Genomic DNA, 9095 nt, shown 5'->3' on the forward strand with positions numbered 1-9095 from the left:
CGTCCACAGTTTCGTTTCCTCCTGTTCAGTATGTGCCCAACATAAATCCCCGCGCCAGTCTCCAGCAGGGAAACTCCAGCCGCTTCCTATACCATCGAGACCTTGGTCCCACATATCGATGGATTTCATCACTGACCTTCCTTCCGCTAATGGGTACAACACAATATGGGTCGTGGTCGACCGATTTTCGAAGATGGCCCATTTTATTCCATTAAAGGGTCTCCCAAGTGCTCCGACATTGGCTCGTCTCTTCATCGCCCAAGTATTCCGGTTACATGGATTGCCATCAGAAATCATCTCGGATCGGGGTGTACAGTTCGTGGCCCGTTTCTGGAAATCTCTGTGTTCAGCCTTTCAAATTACCCTGAACTTTTCAACGGCATATCACCCTCAGACAAACGGGCAAACTGAGAGGGTAAACCAGGACTTGGAAAAATTTATCCGACTCTACCTGTCCTCATCTCAAGATAACTGGCTAGAGTTATTACCCTGGGCAGAGTTTGCCCATAATAACACTTACCATTCTTCCAGCCAAACCACACCTTTCTTCACGGTGTATGGGCGTCACCCTCGTGTACCAGACTTCTCCAAGCTCCCTGATACCGAACTACCAGCAGTCCAGTCTTCAGTCAGATTTTTTTCAAATATCTGGAGGAATGTCCAGAAGGCGTTACAGCAAGCCTCCAGTAGGTACAAAATCATCGCTGACCGGAGGAGAAGTGCTGCCCCACTCTATAAAGTAGGTGACCGAGTGTGGCTCTCAACCCGGCACATGCGGTTCAAAGTACCTTCCATGAAATTGGCCCCACGGTACATCGGTCCATATGCAATTTTGAAGGTGATCAACCCAGTGGCTGTCCGTCTAAAACTCCCGTCTTCCCTACGGATCTCAGATACATTCCATGTCTCTCTCGTAAAACCTTTAGTCCTCAACCAGTTTCAGAGAAATCCACCAAGGAATTCTGCGGTAAGAGTCAAGCGTGACGTCGAATTTGAAGTGAAACAGATCCTTGATGCCAGACGTCGTCAAGGGAAACTACAATTCCTGGTGGACTGGAAAGGATACGGTCCAGAAGAAAGGGCCTGGATCGACTCCTCTAATGTCCATGCTCCACGACTAGTTGAAAAATTCTGGAAGAACAATCCCGATAAGTGTCCAGGGTCCACTCTTAAAGGAGGGGGTACTGTCAGGTCCTGGCGCGGCCGCGCTCCCGGCAGGGGATCGCGCCGCGCCGTCTGCAGAGTATCGCGCCGGGTACCTGGTGCACGCAGGAGTGCTTGCCGGTCCTGGCATCAGCGCGCTGTCTCCCTGTCGGTCCCCGCCGCCTCAGCTACCTCCAGGGTTGGGGGCGATTCCCCCGGGGGTCCGGCTAGGTCCGTGGCCGGCTCTCGGGAAGGACGCCGCCATCTTGGTTGTGGCAGAACTAATTAGGGGCAGGGTCTGATATAACCTCCTATGGAGGTTGGGCCCATGACATCACAGGGCAGGGGAATAAAAGGCAGGGCTGCCTAACCCTCAGTGCTGCTGCTACTTCTGACTCTGGTCAGTCTTTGCCTGACAGCCAGTGTGCTCTGTGGATTCTCTGTGTATCCTGTGGGATTCCTGTTCCCTCCTGAGTGCATCTTCAACTCCTGTTATTCCTGCCAAGTGAGCTTCCTGAGTTTCGTTATACCCCAAGTGTGTTCCTGAGTTCCGTTATTCCTGCCAAGTGAGCATCCTGAGTTTCGTTATACCACCAAGTGTGTTCCTGAGTTCCGTTATTCCTGCCAAGTGAGCATCCTGAGTTTCGTTATACCACCAAGTGTGTTCCTGAGTTCCGTTATTCCTGCCAAGTGAGCATCCTGAGTTTTCGTTATACCACCAAGTGTGCGCCTAAGTTACGTTATCATCTGTCCTGTTCCAGAGACATACGCAAAGTCCTTGGAAGCTTCCATAAGAGGGCCGCGACCTGCTGGGTGGACGCCGCGAAGTCCAAATCCCCTTGCGGGGGTCCCTGGCGAAAACCGCCACCCAGTTAGACTCCGCGCCTCTGCCTGGAAGTCACGCCAAATTCCAAAGGACTTCTTGCATGAGACGTCAGTATATTAAACCTGCCATGCTCTCGCCTCCCCTCTCTTCCGTGCCGAGGCCTTCCACCGCCGTGGATCCACAACAACCCGGCGTAACAGGGAGATTCATTGGCGCGCCAGATGATGCTGGCAATACTACACTAAATTAAACTGCTAATTGTGGACTTTATATACCAATATACCAACATTGTACCTATGACCAATATGTGGTTTTAAAGTGATATATCACAATTAGAATTTTTTTTTTTTTACTTTTCAGTAATGTGTATTCTTTTATGTGTCCGTTTTTTTATTATTTCTGTTTTATTAATACATTTAAAATTAATTTACTAGTTTGAAGCGCTCTTTACTTAATGTCTATGTTAGTTGTATATTGGTGATCAGGAAAATCATACGGGAGCTGCTCTTTGAAATTTTAGATATTGAAGTGGTAAATGTGTTGATAATATTAATTATCCGTACATTAATTTGCAACGATTTTCTTTAAATAAGATTGAATAACCCCCTAATACGTTTTGTGTATCTAAAAACTTTTTGAAAACCTGACCCTTATAGTCCAGCACATTGAAGCCACTTCATCCAGGGCCAGAGGAAGAGGAGGTGACTCCAGCTCGTTAGTGACACTAGAGTCCTCTATTGATGTGAGTGATGAAGCATGCTTTTCTGTTGGAATTAGTATGTACAGGCATGGTGGAGGTGGAACTAGTTCCACCTACAATTACGGGTGGTGGAACTCCACCCCCAACACCCCCCCCCCCTATTTTAACCCCTGCCCCTCACCAATGGTGACCTGGTGGATTGGGTAGGTGTGAATAATCAGGGGAGATGACAGCCAGACTCTGGGAAGGGCCACATCTTCAAGAAAATACAAAAATAAACAATAACTGGTTGACAGGCGGCCTTACAGGTGTTTCGGCCTACCAGAGAGCTTCCCACAGTAGTTCCCCCTTAGTAGTTGTACACAGTTCCTCCACCAGTAGTTCCCCCTTAATAGTTGTACACAGTTCCTCCACCAGTAGTTCCCCCTTAGTAGTTGTACCATGGCCTTTACTAGTTTCCCACTCAATAGTTCACTCTTAATAGATGTACCCTGTATTTTCCTTGTCAGTACAGTTGTCCCCCTTAATCAGCCTCCATTAAGTTAGGCAGCCTGTTAGTTCACCATTAGTTTGTCCCACATTAGTTAGATTTTCTCCCTGTAGCTTTCCCCTCTCTAAGTAAAAATCCATGGTTTCCCCCAGCTCACTGAATGGTATTAGTAACCAGTCTAGAACACTGAATGATAATAGAATTCAGAGATATTGGTTACATATATTTGAGCAAATTTATGTGTAAGCCCCCAAGCCGGCATCAAGGCTTCTCGGTATATTGGGGGTCCCTAGCGCTATATCTAGGTGCAGGACGTGGCACCCCAAAAAAACAGCATCAGTGGCAAACGCAGGATTTCTAGAGGGGGTTTCCACATTGCAGAACATTGGAGCAAGAGCGGGAATCTGGGGGAACTGTAGAAGAACCTAGTAATGACCCTGGACATTAAATGTACACACTGGTCTTTTTATACACTGGATACTGTATTAAATACAGCATCAATATTTAAAACTATAGATGGTCTATGGCTGTAACAAACATATTTAATATACATTAGTGGTCTTGAAAAGGTTAAACATACTATAATAAATACTGTACACAAACATAATTGAACAAGTACTGCACTAAGTGCACATTCTCCCCCCTAATGGTAAGGCTCCTGTCTCTTCTTCCTGTTGCCTATGCACTGACTGAGGACTCAGGACAGAAACACACAGCAAACTTGGTAATAGAAGCTGCTACTACTGGGCATGTGCCACAAGTCTGCCATTTTACTTAAAATGCATGATGTGGCGACATCTCTAGTATTATGTAGCATTGCCATTTGTTGTCATCATTTCAGCTACTTGCTAAGAGATGGGGCGTTTCCAGGGCAACTAGAAACCCCCCTTGGGTTAGCCTGTGTGCATAAGCTAGAAAGCTCAGAGCAACGCACCAGTGAAAATACTATGGTGTTAATAAATATTAGTGATAGGAAGCCAAAGCAATATGTAGAAAGTAAGAGAGAAAAGAAAAAAATATATAATAAATGAAATGTAATTAAAATATTAAAGAAATAGTGTTAGTGAGAAAAAAATAGTGCTAAGTGTTAATAGAATGAAAGGGTGTGCCGCACTAGAGCTACCCAGCCAAACCAGTCCAGGGACACCGCACCTCACACCACCGTTACCGTAAATTGGGTCTATGATTAGCCAGCAAGGAGCCACATAATAATATATCCAAACTAAGAGCTGCCTACCTTGGAGCAACCCCATTTCTTTAATATTTTAATTATATTTCATATTCAATTTTAATATATTTTTTCTTTTCTCTCACAGGGGCGGATTAAGGTCTGTAAAGGCCCTGGACAAAAAATTGTGGGTGCCCCCACAGACACTCCCCCACCGACAGACCCCCACCAGGGGAGGCTAGTACCTGGGCAGCGCAGGCGGGCAGGGGGTCCCTGCAGTGTATGAGAAGTCAGCAGCGGGGTCCCTGCAGCAGATGGGAACTAGTAGCGGTATTTGCTACTAGTTCCCTTCCGCCACAGGGACCCCACCACTGACTTCCCATCCGAGGCAAAGACCCCGGCACTGACTGCCCAGCCCGCTGCAGGGACCTTTTGCCCGCCTGCGCTGCCTGAGTACAGGGCGACAGAAGCCCCACACCGGCAAAAACACTGCTGCCGGTGTGGGGGCCCCTTATGTGTGGGGACCCCGGGGCAACCGCCCCAGTTGCCCTATGCTTAATCCACCTCTGCTCTGTCACTTCCTATATAGAGCTTCAGCTTCCTATCACTAATCTCTCCTAACGCTATAGTATTCCACCGGGAAACCGGGCCATTTCCAAGTGGGCCGGCCCAAAACACCGTAAAAACGGGCCGGACACACTCCCCCTGGACTTTCTTGCCACTTTTCATACATCCAAAATGGCCACGGGAGGGCTGCTGCACATGCGCGATAGCGTACAGCACCTCCCATGGTGGCGTCAGCGCAGGCTTCCACTGCTCCTGTTCCCCACCTGGAGGCAGCAGAGCCACTAGGAGGCAGCAGAGTCCCAATCCGCCCCTGTCGGGCCCCCTCCACTTAAGTGACAGCAGCAGCTGCAGCTCTTCTCCTCTGCCCAGCACACACTGCTTTGTGCTAGGTTGCAGTGTGGCTAGGTTGCAGTATGGCCATGGAGGTGCTTAAAATACAATATTTTCTCAGGATTTTTTTCTAAGGGTATAATGTGAATAATGTGAGGAGTAATGTATATAAGGTAAAGTGGTACTACTGTGTGATGTAACGTGAATAAGGGACACCATCGCATGATATAATGTGAATAAAGTTGCACTACTGTGTGGCATAATTTGAATTGGGGGTACTATTGTATGGCCTATTTGGGCTGCACACCGAATGTGTGCACTGTTTCTATTCAAAATATTGCGGGTAGGAGCACCAAAATGATGACTGCTATGATGAGGGTTGATGGTGCTGGGAAAGGGGAGCAGGGTCAAAGGCGGAACTAGTGGCGGTGCTAAGGGGCACCAGCCAAAATCTTGCCTAGGGCGTCATTTAGGCTAGGGCCGGCTCTGGCTGTGCACCAGATCCAGGTACTCCGAGTACTGCGTGCTTCACGTAGGTATCGTGCTAGGCTGTACCTGGACTCCCTCTCTGATCAACAGGTTGTGGGGATGTTTCAATAACCTGTTGGACTTATATGAGCAGGTGAGAGATGATTTGTACCCTTACAGGGGTGCCAACTATGCAGTGTCTGGGCTGCAGAAATTAATGTGTGCCCTCTACTTCTTGGCCTAAGGCTCCACTCAGTCTCAGACATTTCACATTATTATTTCAAGAGTCCCAAACCACCTATGCACATAGAAATACACTCACAGATAGTGGCTATATTTTCAGGGTGCCATCCTCAAATTATAGAAACTAGGTCTTCTCAATGGAAGGACCCGGAGGCACTCCAACAGACTATTAAAATGATGGACAGTTCAGCCAAAGGGGCAGATGTATTAAGCCCAGTGAAGAAATAAAGTAGAAGAATATAACCAATCAGCTGTGTTTCCAATATGACAGTTGGGAGTTGGGTGCGTTATCACCTTCTACTTTATCTCTTCGCCGGCCTTAATACATCTGCTCCAATGTTTCCAGACAATGAAGGCCCTGTCATCTGGGTGTATTAAATACCCTGATGATATGTCCTGCGCAACCTTGAAATCTTGGCTAAAGTAAACGTCCTTTACTTTATTTAAAAGTCTACTGGAGAGCCACCTGGTCCTTCCTTTGAGAATACCTTGCATACAGTATATACCTATATTATTAGGCGATTAGTTTAGGTTGACCCCACACCCTATACACACACACACACACACATTTGAGAATTTAAATAATAATATGTGCAATTAAGGAAATAACATTAGGTCATTTGATGTGTTGTGTGTTAATTTACTGTTGATTCCCTCTCTAATGCCCTTTAAAAATACAACACAAAATAGTCAAGCCAATTAAATCTGCAGGAATAAAAAATAAATTAGAGGTTTTTTCCGCAGGGGAAGAAATCAGGCGCTATGGCGGTAGCTGTGATTCTAAAAATAAGCAGCTGCTCAAAAATGGGGGGGTAGTCAATCCCCACCTAGAGAAGAAAATACACAAACAAACATGCACAAGGCATGTGAGCAGCGCTTAATACATTTAAACAGTGAATTAAATGTTAAATAATTTTACTGTAATAAAACAAGTACATAAACAATAAATAAATGAATGCACATAACAATACACAATAAAATGGAATAAAAATTCAAGCCACAGGAATGGGGAATATGAAGTGGCCCAGGTGGACACAGAGATGAACAATGGGGTATTTTGGTGACCTTTTTGTTCCAGGAGAGTCCACTCCTGTGACAATCAGATGTTAATCCTCACTATTGATCACGGTGTTTTATAGGCCGTTTGGAGGTAGAAGTAAATTATAGGCTTCTGCTGTTCTACTGGTAATTGAACCCGGTGGACTATATTGGGGTATAGTCACCAGGGTGATCCAGGATGCGGTGTCCGCCAGGAGATGGAGTGTCACTGGAAGTGGGCTTCTGCTCGCAAGGTCCCTCACACTTGGTTGGCTGGATGGTATTTGCCAGGGAGGGGCTGGTAGAGCAGTGTCCGCCACACAAAGGAGGTAGATTGACAATGGTGGTACTTTGTATCCAAATGGGTCCACACTGGGCGATGAAAAGGCTTTTGGTTCCTGGGCATGAAGTATAGTGGATACCCCTCAACAACAGCAGATACCCATCAAAAAGCCGTCTGACTACTGCTGCACACCACAGCTCTCTTTAATGTCAAAGGGCACGGCAGACTGACCCCTATGGACCAAACTTTGGTTGATGCAACTTTCAGATGGCAAAAACTCTTTATGGCTATGGAGGGATATTATCAGGAGAACGATCTTACTGTATGTAGGGATGGCCATCGGTGCAGTCGCCATCGATGGTCATTTTGCACCTAGCCATCGATAGTTTTAGCAATCGATGGTTATGCATTATCTTTGACTGAATGGCTCGAGGGCCAATCAAAATGTGGGCGCGGGGCTTCTGGGTGTGGTTAAAAAAAAATATATATATATATATATACTGTATATACTAGGTGATTCATCGCGCCCTACGCCCGCAGGGTGCAGCCGTCGTATGGGGCTGCGCCCCCTTAATTTGTGAACGTTTGTACTGTGATAAATATGGTTAGAATTGTATGAAAGATGCCCTGTATTGCAACTTGAGTTATAGGTGAAATGTGTTAAATAGAGAGCATATGATTTTGAAGGGGTGTGTATGGTTTTGTTTAATTAAAAAGCGGTTACAGAGTAAGATGCGGTTACACGCACTGGTGCAGAGGACCGTGGGGACACTTCTGGCAGTGGGGGAACCTGCAGTGTGGCAGCCAGGGCCAGATTTCCCACCTAGGGGCGGCACCTGCTTGTGGCGGTACAGGATCCCCCATTCTCACTGGGGTACGTGAAATGCGGGAGCATGGTCGCGGGGATCCGCTGGGGGTTGGAATTGCCGGAAGGGGGTCAGGGGGGTCTGCAAATTGCGGGAGGTTGGGGCGCGGGGGTCCGCAAATCGCGGGAAGGGGGGTCCGCAAATTGCGAGAGGGGGGTTGTGGGTGTCAGTGAATTGCAGGAGGGGGGTTGCGAGGTCCGTGAATCGCAGGAGGGGGTGCAAGGGTGGCGTGAATCGCGGGAGGGGGGTGTAGGGTGCCGTGAATCAAGGGGGGGGCAGAATTGCGGAAGGGGGTGCAGGTGTCCACGAATCGCGGGAGGGGGTCCGCAAAGCGCGAGGGGGGTTGCGAATAGCGGGAGGCGGGGGGGTGCCGTGAATCATGGAAGGGGGGGCGTGAATCGCGGGGGGGGTCGCGGGGGATGCCGCGAATCGTGCGGGGGGGGGCGCTCACCTGGTGGCTGTGGAGTAGCAGTGTCTTTGCCGGTCAGCATGGGGAGGTAGAGGGTGTCTGGCACTGTGGGCTCACTGGGCTGGTTCTTCTCTGTCACTATGTGAGTGTGTGTGGGCGGAGTCAGAGGCTCCACCCAGCGTTATAGACACACTCACACATTTTGAGTGACAGATGTAGCCAAATATATAAGATATATATATATAGATATATATAGATATATATAGATATATATATATATATATATATATATATATATATATATATATATATATATATATATAGAGAGAGATATATAGATATATATATATATATATATATATATATATATAGAGAGAGAGAGATAAAGATATATATATATATATATATATATATATATATATATATATATCAGTTCTCCTTTGCCATCGATGTAGGGAAACCATCTGGTTCTCCCACATTGATGGCAAAACTATTCAACATCAGCCATAAACCAACAATAATTTCAAATCAGACGGTCGATGGCCATCCCTAACTGTATGATCC

The sequence above is a fragment of the Crinia signifera genome, chromosome 19 (assembly GCF_055691185.1).
Source record: "Crinia signifera chromosome 19, ASM5569118v1, whole genome shotgun sequence".
In the NCBI taxonomy this organism is placed as follows: Eukaryota; Metazoa; Chordata; class Amphibia; order Anura; family Myobatrachidae; genus Crinia; species Crinia signifera.